Source organism: Bubalus bubalis, chromosome 23, assembly GCF_019923935.1.
Source record: "Bubalus bubalis isolate 160015118507 breed Murrah chromosome 23, NDDB_SH_1, whole genome shotgun sequence".
In the NCBI taxonomy this organism is placed as follows: Eukaryota; Metazoa; Chordata; class Mammalia; order Artiodactyla; family Bovidae; genus Bubalus; species Bubalus bubalis.
Genome location: NC_059179.1, coordinates 41,197,136 through 41,214,764, shown reverse-complemented (window position 1 = coordinate 41,214,764; position 17,629 = coordinate 41,197,136).

Sequence of the window (17,629 nt, the reverse complement as noted above, 5' to 3'; positions counted from 1 at the left end):
GGCTCAAGAACACTGACTCAGGAACACTGGGTTCTAGTGTTCCTTGGCTTAGAGCTGCCTAACTTCAATCTCTGCCTCTGTCTTCACACAGCTTTTCCTCTCCTCATGTCTTCTCCTTTAGTCTCTTGTGAGGACACTTGTCATTGGATTTAGGAGCCACCCATGTAATCTAGGAGGACATCATCTTGAGATCCTTAACTCAATTACATCTACAAAGATGCCTTTCCTTAATAAGATTACATTCACCAGTTCTGAGGATAAGGATGTGGATATAATGCAATATATGGATATAATGTAATATAAGATGTGGTATCTTCTGGGGGACCACTGTTCAACATAATACAGCCCCAGTCTGAGTCATGCAAAAGGAGATGACAGTCTCATGCCCCCTCCCTTCAATTCCACCCATGCTTCCCCATTCTTAAAGAGAAGATGGACACCTTTGATGTTTCCTCTGCTTTTACTTCCTAGGCTGTGCCACTTGTTTAAACATGGAACCTCTTCCTTGAGCAAAAGGGCCAAACATCCACATTAGTTAGTAATTACTTGTGAATATGCAACTGAAAAATGCGTTCTTAGAAAATGCCATTTTATTATTTAATAATATGTTAATCATTTCTGAAAGGCTGTTTGGAAGATGTCTTTTGATGTCAGTCAGCATTGGAGCTTCCTAAGCACTGATGAAAGAATGAAATCCCTCTCTGTTTCAAGGATGGTTCTTATTTGTTCTCTGTCAAGTCACGGTCCTTTCAGCAGTGAGATTCTAGGTCCAGCTCAGAGGTAAGGCAGGCAGCTTCTTGAGAGAAGCTATTACCTTTTGTTTGTTTCTCTCATCACTTGACTTAGTGATTTTTGTTTGGCTTCAGTCAAGTCCTGACAGTATAGAATCAACCATTAAAAGGGTTTTTAAAGGCACAAGTCTCGAAGGATCCCCTAGAACCACCTGAGGCTGGCTTTAGAAATAAACAGAGGTGAGTCGACCATCTCACTTTCACTGAAGCATCTAGGCTTTAGTCCTTGAATCTAGGAAGGGAGAGGATAGATGTAATTAGGATCAGAAAATAAGAGATTCTGGCCCCTTTGCTCACCAGGGAGTGACCTCAGATACGTTACTTTAACTTCTCTTGTCTTCAGTGTTTCCATCTCACATCAGTCTAACACTGTCAAAGTTTCTCTAGTTCTGAAAATCCAATGCTCCTTCTGACTCTCAGACTCATTTTGAGCTCTAAAATAAAGTTTCTACAATTGATATCTTTGTCTAAATTATTTTGCAAAACTAATTTGGAAGTTGGAAAATAGATAATTGACAAAGTAACCTGTTACTTTCTGTGTATTCAGGCCCTCAAAAGCAAATATATATGCTTTTATAAACATACACATATACGATGTTGGGGCTTCCCTGGTGACTCAGTGGTAAAGAATCTACCTGCCAATGCAGGAGATGCAGGTTCAATCCCTGGATCTGAAAGATCCCCTGGAGAAGGAAATGGCAACCCACTCCAATATTCTTGCCTGGAAAATCCCATGGACAGAGGAGCCTACCGTCCATGGAGTTGCAAAAGAGTTGGACAAGACTTAGCAACTAAACAACTACAACATGTATGATATTACAGAAAAGCTCAAATGAACGTTTTGGCCAACCCAATATATACAGATTGCAGCTTAGAGTTCCAAGTTGCTTTAGGAGGGGAAAATCTTGGATGTCCTTACTCAGGTCTTAGCTAATACCATCTAGACACCCTTGCCTTTCATAACTGAGATGGTTTTCTTAAATAGCAGGTTGTCTAAAATTTTAGTGGGAAAATAGCTATATTAACCAGTATACGTCATGCCAACAACAGCCCCCATCTTAATGACTTAACACAATGTAAGTGTATGACTTGCTCACACAAAGTGTAATGTCGATCAATGGTCCTGATCTGGAAGCTCTCCTGGGAGGAAAGCTGCTCCTTCAAACTGTGACCCAGATTTCCCCCATCGTTTGATTTCATTTCGGAGCCCATGCCTATGGCCTGGAAGAAAGAGGAGGGAGTGGAGGGGAAGCAAAAAGGAAGGCACTGAAAATCGTGAAATCCCAACTGAACTGTGAAGGATGTTGGGAATGCCATCCTCCTGTGTGGCCAGGGAGCGGAAAGGGGTTTGTTCAGCACATGGTAGTCCCTCTGCCATAGTAATTCTATGCCCTACTTTGGAGTGATGAAGAGGCAGAGACTGAATGATTACCATGAGCACTCATGATATAGCAGGGTAGATCTCAAGAAGAAAATTTGTAATTTCCATTGCACTCCTGAAGACATTGATCCAAGCTTGCCTTGTCATCATTTTCTACCACAGAAACATTATTTAACCCAAGACTGTGGTTTTATTCTTTAATTTCCATCATGTGCACCCAGTGCCTCATGGGAATAAAATGGGAGGTCCTGTGAGTGATGGACAGCCTCTACTCACTGAGGTTGATACTTCCTTGTAAAAGGGCATCCAACCACATCTTAAGAGGTCAGAAGGGTAATAATCATGATAATAGCCAACATCTATTAAATGCCTACTATATACTTAGCACCATGATGGGCATGCTTTAGATCTATCTTCTTTAATCTTCTCATTTAATCTCTAAGTCTTACTTTTACCCAGGGACTTGGAAACTGACTAACTTCTAAGGATGGATCTCTAAGTGATTTTGAGGAGAAGAACAATTCTAATTCCTTTTAAGGTGATCCCCTTGAGAACAGCAATTGTTTGGATGGATAAGTTCTGACAAGTTTGCAAAAACATCAGTCACGTGACCATAGGGTCCCATCTTGAGTGACGTGGTGGGGGCTTAGGACTGGCCTGTCATCACTCCTGCTAGTAGATGAGGCTGCCCATCTGCTCTTCATTTTCAGTGTTGCCTGCTGAGCCGGCAAGCTTGCAGTCAGAATGTGGGAGAGATCTCCCTGTCCATCTAACTGGACAAAATTGCCTGTCAAAAGTGGAGTGTGTCATTATTGTCTTGGGGGGTCTCATGTTTTGAGGAGCTGTGTTTTGGGGGACACTGACTGAAGAATAACTGGAATGTTTGGGAAAGGTGGTATTAATGGGTTCAGACACTTTTATAGATAAAATTAACATCTCTAAACATCCTTCTTTCCCCTAGAGGTAGTGGCTCCTTGTCCAGCAAAAATTTGGACTCCCTATGCATTATTCAGATTTATCCTATACAAAGGTATGTGTTTGAGGGGGTGTCTGAGTCCTTCCTTCTTTCCTCCACAGCTCCAAAGATGTCCCTGAAGACAAATTTCACAAGGACTTTCAGGGAGTGGAGCAGAGTTGAAGGCCATCAAACTGTTAGAGTGAACACCTAGTCTTTGGACAACAGGTATCTCCAGCACAAAGGATGTTTTTGTTTGAGATGGACACTCAAAAAGATTTTCAGAACGGGTGTTCAAGGGAATTTTATGTCCCCAAGACAATGGGAGACATTTCTTCACACTGAAAGAACTAGGTCTAGTGACGTTTGCCCTACTGTGCAAAGGTGATCAGCATCTGGGCCAATAGCTTTGTAAGTCACAGCCTCTGCTTCAATAAGTCATAAGGATTTTGGATGAAAATAGGCTAAAGCAAAATGTCTTTAATATGTAAAATTGTAGCTTTCAGTTTCTGAAATACAGGTTAAAAATTTGTTAGTTTCATTTACCTAATGGGAGGAGGGAAGAGGCAACAGTTCTCTTAGGATTAAACAGTGGGTTTGAAAGCCAGCCCTTAACTGCATATTCATCCTCTTCCATGGCCTTTTACTCCTATGTGTGAATTTGGCCATGATGACTTCCTAATACAGCCTCAAAAATGGAGCTGCCATAGGAGGTGAGTGTCCTCTTCCATCCATTTGTGAGTTGGGCTGCTCAGCTGGGAGTTGTGAACATCTAGTAGATGATTAAATAAGACAAGATAAAAGAAATACCAGAGCAATTGATATTCACTGTTAAAGAAGGGACTTGGTCAGTGACCTTGGCTTTTTAGGAACATACACTCTGTGAGAGTAACGTAGATCTTTCTCTCTGTTTTCTGGTCAGGGATTGTCTTTGTCTTTGCTCTTAGGCCTTGCATTCCTCTGCTCTGACATTACCAGGGCCAACAACACCCCACCCCCTCCATATGTATATCCTGGGCCTGATATTTATAAGATAATAAAATTTTTGTTGTTGTTCAATCTCTAAGTCATGTCTGACTCTTTGCAACCTCATGGACTGCAGCACACCAGGCTCCTCTGTCCTCCACTATCTCCCAGAGTTTGCTCAGATTCATGTCTATTGAGTCAGTGATGCTATCTAACTATCTCATTCTCTGCTGCCCCCTTCTCCTTTTGCCTTCAATCTTTCCCAGCAACAGGGTCTTTTCCAAGTGAGTTGGTTCTTTGCATCAGGAGGCCAAGGTATTGGAGCTTCAGCTTCAGCATCAGTCCTTTCAATGAATATTCAGGGTTGTTTTCCTATAGGATTGACTGCTTTGATCTCCTTACAGTCCAAGGGACTCTCAAGAGTCTTCTCCAGCACCATAATTCAAAGACATCAATTCTTTGCTGCTCAACCTTCTTTATGATCCAACTCTCACAGTGACTACTGGAAAAAACCAAAGTTTTGACAATACGGACCTTTGTTGGCAATGTGATGTCTCTGCTTTTTAATATGCTGTCTAGGTTTGTCCTAGCTTTCCTTCCAAGGAACAAGTGCCTTTTTATTTCATGGCTGCAGTCACCATCCACAGTGATTTTAGAGCCCAAGAAAATAAAGTCTGTGGCTATTTCCATTGTTTCCCCATCTATTTGCCATGAAGTGATGGGACTGGGTGTCATGATCTTTGTTTTTTTTTTTTTTTTTTTTTTAATGTTGAGTTTTAAGTCAGATTTTTCACTCTCCTATTTCACTGTCATCAAGAGGCTCTTTAGTTCCTCTTCACCTTTGCCATTAGAGTGGTATTATTTGCATATCTGAATTTGTTGATATTTCTCTCAGCAATCTTGATTCCAGCTTGTAATTCATCTAGTCCTACATTTTGTATTATGTACTCTGCATATAAGTTAAATAAGCAGGGTGACAATATACAGCATTGTTGTATCCTTTCCCAATTTGGAACAAGTCAGTTGTTCTGTTGTCAGGCTCTAACTATTCCTTCTTGACCCACATACAGATTTCTCAGGAGACAGGTAAGGTGGTCTGGTATGCCTATCTCTTTAAGAATTTTCCACTGTTTGTTGTGATCCACACAGGCAAAGTCTTTAGCATAGTCAGTGAAGCAGAAGTAAACGTTTTTATGGAATTTTCTTTCTTTCTCTATGATCCAACGAATGTTGGCAATTTGATCTCTGATTCCTCTGCCTTTTCTAAACCTAGCTTGTACATTTGGAAGTTCTTGGTTCAGATACTACTGAAGCCTAGCTTGAAGGATTTTGAGCATAACCTTACTAGTATGTGAAATGAGTGCAATTGTATGGTAGTTTGAACATTCCTTGGCATTGCCCTTATTTGGGATTGGAATGAGAACTGACCTTTTCCAGTCCTGTGGCCACTGTTGAGTTTTCCAAATTTGCTGACATACTGAGTGCAGCACTTTAACAGGATAATCAGACAGAACCACCAAACAAGTATGCAGTCTATCAATAGGGTTTGATTTGAAAGTCTTTCTTTAAATAGCCGTAACAGCCATAAACTTCAGGAAATAGGCTAATGATGATTATAAAATTTACTATTGAAAGTATCTATTATTTTCCTGAGAGATGACCTCTCTTATCCCAGTTGGGCTGATTACATTTCCATAGTTAACATTTCATTATGGCCTTTGTTTTGCTCAGGGTCTCTTAACTTGCTGAGAGCTGAAGCCTGTCAGCTGGGAGCTCTTTTGGGGAATTTGACTTTATTAATACTTTACGGTTAGTGGCCTTTAATTAATGTTAAATGAAAATGGGATTCTAAAAGCGTTACAGAGGACTTTTCACTGGGGTGTCAAAATAATTTACAGTGATTAATAAGCTTTAAATGACCATCACTAGAAATCATTTGAATTCCATTTTGATGGTAAGGTTTTGCCAGGAAGATGTTTATAATTTTTTAAAAAGTGTGTCCTTGGGAAAAATTTCTATCTGATCTTTCTAGTAAGAAATGTAGCATTTTTCCTGAGCAAGGAGTATGTCCTTAGTGGGGTGGTGGAGGGGCTGTTAGATCAACATGTAAGAGCTATGTTGGTGGCCTGCCCTGTGCTATTATGGGATGCCTAAGCCAAATTTATTTATTCATCACTGTTTCCTTCTACCCACCCTGCTCAACACACACACACACACATACACACACACACACACACACACTTCTATTCTGGAGAAAGGTAGAGTATAAACAAATAAAAGCTAACATTTCCAGAGAGCTTGTTACGTGTCAGATGGTGTGGTATTTATAGGCAGTGTCTCATTTAAATCTTATAGTAACTCCCTGAGGTCTTATTATTCTCCCCATTTCATGGGTGAATATACCAAGGCTCACAGTGATCAACGACTTTTCAAGGTCCTCAGCCAGGAAGTGGCAGAGTAGGGTTTAAATGAGGCCATTTTCAGAACTCAGAACCTGTCTATTATAATTTTTCACGGATAAGCAAGTGAGATGTCAAACCCCTGCTCACCTGTGGGCAGGCCTGGGACTCAGGGTGGGCCTCCACCTTTACAAGGAAATAGGGCAGGTCAGAGGACCAGAGCAGAGGCTCTGTGATGCATGCTAGGCACACTCAATGGAGGGAGAGGCTACATCACGGTGGCTACCATGGTACCCAGGACCGGCGGTTGCCCCCTCCTACCTGGGTCTGCTGGCCAAGTAGCTTCAAGGGGGATGCTAGCTGCTGGCAGAGGGCTTTATTGAGAAAAGATAGCAGCCTTGACTCCACTCAATTTCATAAGCGTTGTTCAACATGTTCACTATAATGTTCTCCTTTCCATATTTTTATATAGTGCATTAAAAATGAGTTTGAAGAGTTACCTAGAAGACTCGAGTCAGTCCTGGATCATCCAGCGCCGGATTTTAGCTCAGCCTGTTCTGTCCCGACCCTAAGCCCTCCCTTGGGGAGCTTGGCCCCTCTCCCACCTTCACTGTGAGTTCTTTTCTCTCTAAGGAATACAAACTTCTTTGCTGGAGACCTGGAGCATAACTAGGACACTGAGTGGTCACGTGGCTCTGAGCCAGCTACTTTTATCAGGCAGCTTCCAGGCTCAGGCATCATGTGTGGTTTGTAGGTTCAGCATCTGGTATACCCCTCATAGCAACCTGTTTCTCCTGTGTTGGCTTCTCCTGGTATAACCACGCGAAGGTGTCTGCAACCACACACACACACACAAACATGCATGTACACACACACAGAGACAAACACACACTCCCTCTGTGAGTGGGAGTCTTTAGATGATTTGAGTGTGTCTGTTTATCTCCAGGATCCTGGGTATTGGAGAGCTCGGTGGCTGTAGGAAGGAAGCTAATGTGGCTGAGTCCCTGTGTGGCTGGACTGTCTGTAGGCTGACTTTTATGTCCATTCTGTGTCACCCTGGTTGTCGCCCAGCAAGGGGACTGGGGCCCTTATGACAGTTGTCATTGCCCATCCCTGTGTGTGAGTTTCGGATCACTGTCTGCCTCCACCCACAGCTGGAAGGACAGGGCCCTTTCTCCTTGCTTCACTAAGTGCCCCAGGGCTAGGGGCATCTTGGGTCCTGCCTGGCCCTTGCGGAGTGGGGCCTGAGTGAGTGAAGGGGAATGGGATGGAGGGCCCCCATGACAGGCTTGGAGGGGTCCTTGCTGACCTCTCAGATGCTCTGGGTCAGCGGATGCCATCTCATCCCCTTGTTTAGAAGAGACGCTGACTGCTCACCTGTGGAGAGGAGTCTGGGAGTCTGTGGGGCCTTCAGCTGGCCACGAGTTGACCACAACTTGCACTCCAGTCCTATCTGCCGGGACATGGGAGCTGCCGAACTTCAGAGCTGAGAAAAGTAAACGTCGCCATAGAAACTGTCTGCTTAATTGGTTGAACTTTATAATGGGCCCTCCTGGAGAGGCCTTGTGATCAGGAGCTGTTTTCTCTCAGGTCCTGGGGGTGGGGAGTCTGCTATGACAGCTGAGCCTCTGATATTCTTGCCCTTCCTGCAGGGCGGACCCGGCCTCCTGCTTTTCCCTTTCGTGTGTGTGTGTGTGTGTGTGTGTGCGCGCGTGCATGCACAACTATGTTTGTGTTGTGAGGGTGTGTGTCTCTTTATGACTGTGTGTGTTGGATGTGAATAAATGCATCTGTTCCTAGCTGAATGTATGTCTGTGTATGCACGGATGATTATGCATTTGGTGTGTGTTCATGACTGTGTGTTTGCCGAATATCCGTGTGTACACATGGATGTCTGTACATGGGAGTGTGTGCGTCTGCGTGCACACATAGCTGTGTGTTGGGGAGAGTGTATTGTCAGTGTCTGCCCATGTGTGTGTGTCTCTGTCAGTGTGTGTGTGTGTGTGTATTCCTGACTGTGTGTGCGCTTGATTGCAGAAGTGTCTGCATCAGTGTGTGCACATGAATGTCTGTACATGTGAGTGTGTGCGCCTCTGTGCACACATAGCCGTATGTTGCGGGTAGGGTATTGATCAGCGTGTGTCTGCATGTGTCTGTGTGTGTGTGTCTCTGTGTGTATGTGTGCTTGCATGACCCCCACCTCCGCCCACAGAGGAGATGATGGCATGTTGCACTCCCCACCACTCCGCATGTTGATATTATCACTTCTGCTTCCCAAGTCTGGCAGGAGACGCAGAATTAAACACAGACGCTCTGGTGCCAAAACAAAATCGTGAAAAGATTTGAAGCCCCTGTTCCCTAAACTTGCAGCCTATCAAACTGGGAACAAGCCCGGCTTTGTTTTATTTCCTGCATTGAACGGGGGTAGAACAGTCTGGAGCCACATTGGTTCTGATAGAAGAGCTGACTCAAAGCCAGGGAATTTAAAATTGCTGAAACCCAAGGCAGCATGGAGACAGCAAGATGTGATGAAGGGAAAAAAGCTTATATGGGAGGCGGGGGTTGGGGGGAGACATTCTTACCTCGAGGTAGGAATGAGGAGAAGTGGCAGCCCCATTTTTGAGAAACACAGAAGCACAAAGAGGAAAAAAAAGTTGGTTCAGTCAAAGAAGCCCTGGCGAAGGTCGGCAGACACCAGCCCAGTGGGTGGTACTGACTGTCAAAGGGGGCAGAAAGAACCGGGTCCATGTGAAAGTGAACTCTTGTCCAGCCTTTCATTTCACCTCTGGGGAGACAAAGTCTAGCTGGGAAGCCACATCCTTGGGTCACAGAAGTCTGGCCTCTCTGACTCCCAGCCCAGTGCTCCCTGCCCCTTGGGGTCCTAAATGGGAGGTGAGAGCCTGCTTCACCCAGGATCTCTCCCAGCTTGCTTTGCTGGCTCATTGCTTCTCTTTCTGGAAACAAGTTTTTTTCTTTTATTTGGAGCCTCTGATCTTGCACTGGGCTCACCTGAGTTTTCTGCTTTTTATCTTAATCATAAGGTTCTGCTGTACGGTATCAATCAGGTTGTGTTTTCACCAGTGAGTCAAGAGTCTTTTTATCCCTTTATCCTCCTCAAGGGAATTGATGACAATGGTTCCCCAAACCTACAGATCCCAAGGTGGCTGGCCTTGGGAAGGTCAGTGGGAAGGAAAGAAGTTTGTGGGAGGGTCAGGAAAGGCCACCAGAACAGAGTTTGGTGGGGAGGGCAGGGGTTAAGGGAGAATCGTTCATTGCCAGGGGGTGGGCGTGTGGGCCTGCTGGAAGAACTTGTCAAAGGCTCATCATCAACTCATGTGTCGTAGATGGTTACCCCTGAGGCTTCACTGGTGGCTCAGCTGGTAAATAATCCACCTGCCGATGCAGGAGACGTGGGTTCAATCCCTGGGTTGGGAAGATCCCCTGGAGAAGGAAATGACAACTTGCTCCAGTATTCTTGCCTGGAAAATCCCATGGACCAAGGAGTCTGGCAGGCTGCAGTCCATAGGGGCGCAAAGACTTGTATATGACTGAGCACACACCCCCGAGGGGGTATCCCTGAGACCATGTCTGTCCCAGAGCCAGGTTCCTGCTCTTGGACTGGGCTTCTCTCCCTAGATGTTATCAGGCCAGGGGCATGGGATTTCTTCCACTCTGCTCCATCCCTTCCTCCAGGCTCACCCTCCTGGAGCTGCCAGCTCTGTATAGAAGCCTAGCCCTTCCCAAGAAGAGGCCCTTGCTCCATTCTGAGAGCTGCAGGCTGTGGGTGTTTTAGCCATGACCACATGAGCTGCTGACTTCATCACCCAGACTCCATCCTATGGGCACCCCTGACAGTTGTTAAAGCCCAATGTCTAATCTGTCCTGGTTCAAATGATAGCTCTTCCCTCTGTTATCTTTTGCCAAGAAAACTTTGGATTATAAATCTCCTTTATTGGGGCTTGTAAAATGAATTGGGATATGTTCATGGAGGAGAATACTCTGTAGCTGCTAAAAAGAAGGGGGCAGATTTATGTAAAGGAATGACATCCACAATATTATTTCTGATTCTTTTCCTTTGATAAGTGAAAAAAGCCAGCTGTAGAAGAGCAGGGATTGCTAGATCCCATTTTTGTTTGTTTGTTTTAACATAATGAGTTCCGTGGACTAAATTGCTGGCAATAGTGATTTTGGGGAGGTGGGGCCTGGGGACTTGTAAATTTTACTTCATGTATCTGTTCTCTTCTTCTCCCTCTCTGTTTCAATAGATTCTATTGAGCATAAATAGTTTTTAAATTAAAAAAATCTCAGTCCGAGATGGCTGGAGTTCATGGTAAGCCCACCCCTCCCCCCCTTTTTTTGGGTGGCAACATCACAAGGGTAAAGATTGAGGAGACCTGGCTTTTCTCTTAGCCAGGGGTTTTAAGTCTTTTTTCGTGTGCCATGGACCTTTCTGACAGCCTGATGAAGAAAGAGGATTTCTTTCTTAGGACAATGCTTTAAATATGTAAAATCAAACAGAACTACAAAGGAAGTCAAATATACTGAGATATAGTTATCAAAAATGTTCAAATTTTGGGTATCATAATATATGTGCTCCTTCATACATTAAAATACAAGATCTAGCTGCAGGTCTCATAACCACTATAACTTAGAATTAGCAAGAGAATACATGATATTTTGAGAAATCTGTAACCCTTGACTGTTACATGCAAGTATCTATAATTGCCATCAGTGACAGAGTCAGATATGCTAATACTACTCTGGCCTGGAGTTTTCCTTCGTAAGTGAAGGAAATACTGAATTATTGTTAGGAGTGCTAAAAATGAAGATGTAAAATGAAATGTTTTCCCATCCCATATCACAGACCCCTACTTGAATTTCCCAGGCTGAGAACACCTGCTCTTAATTGGCTGTGAGACACTGAATCATATTATTCCCTCTCAGAGTCTCAGTCTCTCTATCTGGGAAGTGAGGACTTAGCTATGACCAGGGTGTATTGTCTTCCATGGCACCTGTAATTGATCGATAGTGACTTCGTGAGGCACGTGGAAAATGCTATCAGAATCGCCTCTGAGATCAACTGGAAAGAAGGCTGGGAGTACTTGGTGATGTCTGCCATGGGCACTAGATGGGAGAAGGGGAAAAGCATGCTTGGCACGGATTCCCATCCCTGGGCCTGAAGAGTCTATGGTCTCTTCCAGCTCTGATACTCTATATTCAGTCTGAAATGAACTATTCTCTTCCGACTCTAGTTAACAGTATCTCCTGTCCAAGAACACTAACAACATCAACGATTGTTATTAATAGTCCTTCCTGAGGATTTTGTGTGTGTGTGTGTGGCATGGTCCCCCCTGTCTACCTCCCCACCCCCACCAGATCTTCTGATAGACTTTCCATGAAATGAAATTGTAAGCATTACCTCAAATTTCAGTGATAGAATGGTTACTGGGAACAGATTGTCTAGAAAGAAAACAAGAATTAGTAAACACTGTCTTACAAATGAGCCATCTGGAGATTTATTTACATAAGAAAAGAGGGAAGACTTGGTATTTTCATGCTGGGGTTTGTTTCTTCTACAAGTAGCCACAGGGGTGTATTTGTCATGAACACACATTGAGCTTTTTAGCAGAGATTGCTGAAAGCATGAAAAAGCAATGCTCATTTGGTTAGCTATTTGGAGGATGGGAAGGAGAAGAGAGAGAGTGGGAAAGCCACCAAAAAACCCGCCACCAAAACCCCACGCTTTTTGAATGAAATTTAGTATGTGGGATTTCAAAATGCTTTTAATGCATTCACATCCTAGTTTTAAAACTACGTATTATCACCAAAGTGTCAAATAAGAATGATTTTCCTGTAACAGGGTCAAATTTGGAGGCATTGAACAATCCTGCCAGTGCAGAAGGACTGAAGAATAATGCCAGGGGATCAAAACCTTGACACAGTTTGAATCAGTGTGAAGAGTGATCCTAGACCCCAGAGAGGCTCCTGGGTGTTGGCCCAGCTTTTCAGAACTACTTAACCCCCTCCTCTAGCTTGTCTATTTACCACTGTTCCCTCAGGAATCACACATTGAAATAGTCATCTCTTCCTAGGAGACTAGGCACAGGCTTCCCAAGTGGTTCAGTGGTAAAGAATCTGCCTGCAGTGCAGGAGATGCAGGAGACTCGGGTTTTATCCCTGGGTCGGGAAGATTCCCTGGAAGAGGAAATGGCAACCCACTCCAGTATTCTTGCCAGGGTAATCCCGTGGTTAGAGGAGCCTGGCAGGCTAAAGTCCACGGGATTGCAAAAGAGATGGACAAGACAGAAGGGTCTGAGCATGCATGCCTAGGAGACTAGCTTCAGAACCACTCCTCCCATTCACCCAGGAGTGTTCCTCCTTGCAGGGTGGACCACACAGAGTAAATACGGGATGGGTGGGGAGGAGCCCATGGGTGATGCACTCTCTAAGTCCTCAATCCCCCAGTTGGATGACACCAAAAAGAATGGGGTTGCCTTGCACCTGCAAAGTGACAGACTTGGTAAAAATAGCCCACTGTGTCTGGACAAGCACTGTTTGGCCAATAAAATACAAGTTAATGAGACAACAGTTGGACTGACTTTATAGAAAGATAGTTTTCTGCTCCTGGACTGGGCTGGGTTGTAAAGTCTCTTACATGTTTGCTCTGGAAATTGTATAGCTCAGGGCAGCAGCTCTTTAGAGGGGCAAGAAGAGGCAAGATTGAAAGGGCTGAGCAGGTCTGTCACTGCCTTGGGGCTTCTGGAGTCAGAAACAGATGCAAGGAGACGGGAAGTGAAGCTTGAAGAGTGAAACAGCTGGAAGGCACCCAGCGATTCAGAACCATCAGCATGGAAGATAATTACCTGCTGACAGGTTTCTGATATGTACCTGAATGGGCGTGCTTGTGTTTATGTGCGTCTTTTCAGGCAACTCAGGGGCATATTCCATCCTCCATACTTAGGCAAGAGGGGGAAGGGGTCATAAATAAAGACTCAGAGCCCCTAAGCATTGTATTGTGAACAAATCTGCAATTAAGCTTGAAAACATGGAAGATGTAAGGAAAAACAAAATTTGAAATATGGGAAGGTTCTGAGAGAGGAAAAGCCAGAGCAGCACTTTGGGTCAGTGTCTGTCTGGCCTGGAGATGTTTCAGAAATGGTTATGATAAACTGACCACCTTGATAGAAGGGAATTAATTATAAGAAGAAAAACAGTCAGTATGGCACACACTCGGCCTGGCTCTGGGGTTTGGACCCTTCATGGCCCATCTTGCTGTAGACTCTCTTTGTGGATCCATTTTCCAGAAGAGCATCCAGAGGCTGAGAGAGGGTAAGTAAGTTGCCCAAGGATATACAACTAGCAAGAGGGAGGGTAAGGATTTAAAGCTACATAACCTGACCCCTGGGTTTCCCTGATGGCTCAGCGGGTAAAGAATCCACCTGCAATGCAGGAGACACGGGTTTGATCGCTCGGTCAGGACGATCCCTTGGAGGAGGGCATGAAAACCCACTTTAGTATTCTTGCTGGGAGAATCACACAGTCAGAGGAACCTGGCAGTCTATAGTCCATGGGGTTGCAAAGAGTCCAAGATGACTGAAGTGACTGAGCATGCACCACAAACTCAGCCTGACTGCTAAACCTGCCTTCATAGCTATTGCTTCAGCAAAGGTGAACTTGACCTTCTGGAAGTGACAAATGGGAGCCAAGTAAAGTGGGAGGAGCACTGGAGTAGGAGAAAACTCCAGCTTGTGACCCTAAGACTCTTCAAAATGTTGGGCAAAGTCACCATAATTTTGGTATGTTCTTCCTGCAGGATATCATTATTTTGGTATTCTCATTATAACCATTATGATTTATCACCACCAATATATGGAATAGGATGATACAGTTGTAGCATATTGGATTTTGTTCTTCAGACTCTAAATGAATGTTTATGGGGCCCTGAAAGTGATGCCAGACCATAGTGAAGTTGGATAGTTTTCCAGTTCAGTGATTCCAAACACGGAGGAGCTACTCATGATATCTAAAAGTTGTGCAGATTCTCACAGATTGTACTTGTATATTTAGTATCCAATGTTGATGAAATGCATACTATCAAAAACTACTGTAAATGTAGAAGAGCCTATAAATGAATTTATTTGTTATTGTTATGACACCACTTACACATATTTGAAAACGGTCATGTATGCATGGAAGAGACAAAAAGATTGCTTAGAACACAGACCAGGCTTCCTGAGCAAGGGTGTTTAGGACGATATGTTTCTATCCTAAAATGAGAAAGGAATGGGTCCTTTTCAAGGACAAAGTAATGTTCTTGTCTTTAGCACCAAATAGACCTCTTGACTTTCTGTACAATCCAAAATGATACCATGCATCCTGAATGATTTGTTGAAGAATGAAAATTGATTTTGAGGAAACAGTGGTCTAATATGACCATTAAGGATGTCAGGCTGAGTCTGACTCTTAGATGAAGCAAAGGGTGTGACTTGTTCCATCAAAGTCATTCCAGAAGGCTTGATCTCCGAGTCAGGTAAGGGAAGCCATAAGTTTAGGACCCATTTTCCACTTCCGGTTCCTACTGTTGAGAGCCTCTGCTGATTCCTTGGTGATAGCAATCGGGAAGTGTGACCTATGGAAAAATGAAGCCTGCCGCTCTACTAATAGAGTCTGTAGATGTTTGTCCCCCGCCCTCTGTTTCCAATGGCAGAAGTGGCTCTCTATAATTCATCCTTGCTTTTTCAGTCCTGGTGCCAGAAGCAGCACATTCCACAGGCACTTGGTAGAGTTTTATCTGATTGTCCCTTCCAGGGACTCATAGTGGAACTCGTTGCTGATGGAAAGGAAAGGTAACGTAATACCGATATTATGCTACTTTTCCATGGAGACCCATAAGGAAGAATCGTGCTTGTTATCCATTCATCTTTTTCCCTTTCTGAAGTTTTCAAAATTTAACCAGCCAGAACAAATTTGTGTCATCATTTTCGAACTCATGGTACTGGAATTTTCCTAACATCCCTGGTATTTTCAACTTGAGTGCCAAATAGACTGCTTTCTCCTTAGAAATGAATGATTTCTTCAATTTGCAGATATAGAGACAGGAGTCATTATGTCTTCCTCTGTCTTGACACATAAATACCCACCCAGAGAGGATGGAGGTGTTAGTGGTTTCCTCTCACTTCTGCTATTATACAAACTTGCATGAGATTGCATTGTGAGTGGCAATTCTGTCTTCCGTTGCAAGGACAATATTATGCATTTTGCTAAGCTTTCGGAGAGAACACAAGTGGTGAGGATTCAACAGTTATTATGAGGAGAATCTAGTAGGCTTACAGTTCCAACTTGTTTGGGGGCTCAACTTCTGGAAGACAGCCTACAAAAATAGCAATTTACAGGAAGGAAAAAAAAAAAGTGGGTCCTGAGGCATTGGGTCGGGGCAGACATTAGTTCTATTTAGGGCTTAAACCAGCCCACAGTTAATTGTAGGTCTCTTGCATTAGCTTGTAGGAGCAGTAAAAGCATGTAATTCAAGCTAATCTGATGGGCAAATGAACTGGGTACTTGGTGCCAAGTGAGACCGTGAAACAAAAGGACACATGTGTTTTCAGGAAAAAGAAAAAAAAAACACACAACATAGTTTCAACTGTTGCACATGTGAAACTCTGGAAAATTCTTCGGAAGTTTTGTCATTTTAGGAAAGGACCTTGAGGGTACAGTGGATGTACTTCTGAAGCCCAGAGCTCTCAGTTACCTGGGCAGTGAAGCCTGTGGCCTGGAATAATGGGGAGGGGGGCAAGCTTTCAGAGAAGGTTTCTTTGAACTGATTGTCAAAGCTTTCTTTAGAAAGCGTCTGGTGGGTCTTTGCATTCATTTTCCCTGACTGTGTATTAGAATCAGCCCAGGTCTCATCCTTGAAAATTCGGATTTACTTGGTTTGGAGTGGGACTCAGGGACCATTTCTTTCTAAAAGTCACCCTGGAGGAGTGTGATGTGATGATAGGGGTTAGAATTCAAAACATTTGTGTGTGCGTGAGCGCTCAGTCGTGTCCAACTGTTTGCTACGCCATGGACTGTAACACACCAGGCTCATCTGTCCATGCGGTTCCCCAGGCAAGAATACTGGAGTGGGTTACCATGCCCTCCTTCAAGGGATCTTCCCAACCCAGGGATTAAACCTGCCTCTCCTGCATTGGCAGGTGGATTCTTTACCACTGTGCTACCTGGGAAGCCTCAGAACCACTGATCTAGTGGCAGATAGGGCTGAAGGAAGGTGAGCTGGTGGTTGAGGTTAATGGCTTTTCTTTTAGCTCCTGCAAGGGAAGTGAGAAACAGCCAACTGTGAGGTTATAAATGAGTATTTGACACTGAGATGATTCCATCTTGTCTTCCAAGTTGTGGGATTAGTGTTACTGGGGAATTATGGCACAGGTGATTTTTCTAGTGTCATTTGTCCAGAGACTGACTTCTTTAAGCAGAGATGTAACGTGACCCTGGATGAGACCGGTTCTAATGTGCTGCCTCCCAGAGCAAGTCCTCCCAGGACGTGGCCCTGACCTTTTTTGATCCTGAGCCTCAAACCAGGCTTTAGTACATCCTTTCCCTGGCAGGGCTACCCTCCTGGGGTCTAGGATGTGAATATCTATTGGTGAGGTGCCTTCAGGAGAGTGAAACAAGCAGGCAGTTTAATCATTTAAGTCAGAAATTATCCCTTTCAGCAAACATGTGTCAGGCCAGTAGTTGAAAAAAAAATGTTAAAACAGTCGTCAGTGTACTTTGAATACATTTTGCTAATTTAAACCAATCATGTAAAAGTTTGTGTTAAAATCAGGTGCTTGGTTTTTACCATTGAAAGAAAAACTTTAGAAGGCAAAAAAAATTTCATACCAAAAATGCATAATTTGGACTGAACTCCAGGATTAGAATTCTCAAAAACTGGAGGCAGAAAGTTAAATAGTAACTCAAACATAAGCTATTAAATGGCTTGAAAATGAGATTTTGAAAAACATACTACTGATTAATAGGGTTCATCAGAAAGGACACTAAAAAGAAAAAGCAGTCTTGTCTGTTGCAGACTAAATATTAACTGCACATTAGGGAAACAATGGATATATTGTTTTTATACTCTAGGTGTTTATATATA